Genomic DNA, 1,803 nt, shown 5'->3' on the forward strand with positions numbered 1-1,803 from the left:
GGGGACTCTGAAGTGGCAACAGGACTCAGGCGGGAATCCCTTAACAGAGCCTAGTAGAAAGACTTTGGGTTCTTGGATGCATACCCTGGTAGGTGCATATTACCTACTCCTAGACTTATACATCCAAAATACCAAATAAAACAGAACTTTTCTCTTTAAATGTTTATTGTCACAGGTATTTATTACAGTAACAGAATTATTATCACAACTGACAAAGTGTGTATTATCTCCTAGCACTATGATCACAGCTCTCTACAGACTAGATAGTTTCAAACAACATGAATGTATTTGCTCACAAATCTGGGCCTTGAAGTCAAAAATCAAGGATTGTCATGGATAGACTTCCTTGGAATGTTCCAGAGAAGAATTCTAACATGATTCCTAATGGCTTTTATGAGTTACTTTAAATGCTTGATATCCATTAGCTTGTGCCAGCATCACTCCAATTACTGACTCTGGTATTACCCAGTATTGTCTATCTCACTCCATGTCTGTCTGACTTTCTTCCTGGATTTCCTATAAAGAAAACAGCCATTGAAAGATGATCAATTACATTTGAAAAGAACTACTTCCAGATAAGGAAATGAGTCCCATTCTCATGTTCTAGGTGGACTTGAGATTGACTATCTGGATACTTCCACTGAAAACAGGGCATTCTAGCTCTTGCTGAACCTATGTGTCTCCTCCCATTGTTCTATCCATGCTCATGCTACATGACCTTCATAGTAGGTCATCAAACTCTAGGAATTTCTTGGACTCTAGAACTCAAGCAACCACTGCCAGTCTTCTAATTGTAGAACTTTAAGTTTTAGAACAAAGGAGTTAAAAACTAATTTTGAGATCTCTTCCAGCTACTCAACTCTCTAGTGATTCTTTCCTCATCCCAATATCTGTGAGTGTTATAGGGACATTCATCTCAGGAGTGTTGATAGCACATGAAAGAAACAAAGTTGCAAATACTGGGTAAGCATTTTCAGTGAGTTGATAAATGTGTGAAACTGCAATGGCAGGTGCAGGAGAAAGTGCCAATTAAAAATTAGCTGTCGTGTACATTTACAGCTTGTGTTGTTGACTCCAGCATTTTGCTGTTGCTTATTAAGACAGGAGTTGGCAGGTAAATGTCCTCTTCTAGATTCATCTACAGGTCAGAAAATAATTGTACACAGCTATTGGAATCTATCCAAGCTGTTTAATGAGTTTCATAGCTATATGCATGTTATAAATCAACCTGTTGTGTTTGTTAGAAAATAAAAAAATAAAATATAATAACCTTTTCACTTGTGTTATGACTTTGGATAGTAGTCAAGAATCATAGAAATGTAAGCCTTTTACTGAAAGAGAAGCTGCACTTTGCCTGGTGACTTTGGTCATATTTAAAGCATGTGTTTCCACAATGACTATGTGCACCTATGTAATATGCAGCTGAATCTCATTTCTTTAAAGATGGCTTAGGCTATCAGAAGTCTCTTTCTGTTAGTTGTTAGACTCAGAAATGTGTGGTTTGATCACATTAACATCAGAACAGATTTCTGGACATTTGAGCATCATTTAAAAAAATCCAGACCTTTAATCCCAGCACTAGGGAGACAGAGGCAGGTGGCCTGTGAGTTTGAGGCCAGCTTAGTCTACAAAGTGAGTTCCAGGTTGGTTGCACAGAGAAAACCTGTCTATAAAAACAAAATAAAACAAAAGATGGAGGAGAGGAGGAGGAGGAGGAGGAGGGAGGAGGAGGAGAGAGAAGAAGAAGAAGAAGAAGAAGAAGAAGAAGAAGAAGAAGAAGAAGAAGAAGAAGAAGAAGAAGAA

The sequence above is a fragment of the Cricetulus griseus genome, chromosome 8 (assembly GCF_003668045.3).
Source record: "Cricetulus griseus strain 17A/GY chromosome 8, alternate assembly CriGri-PICRH-1.0, whole genome shotgun sequence".
Lineage (NCBI taxonomy): Eukaryota > Metazoa > Chordata > Mammalia > Rodentia > Cricetidae > Cricetulus > Cricetulus griseus.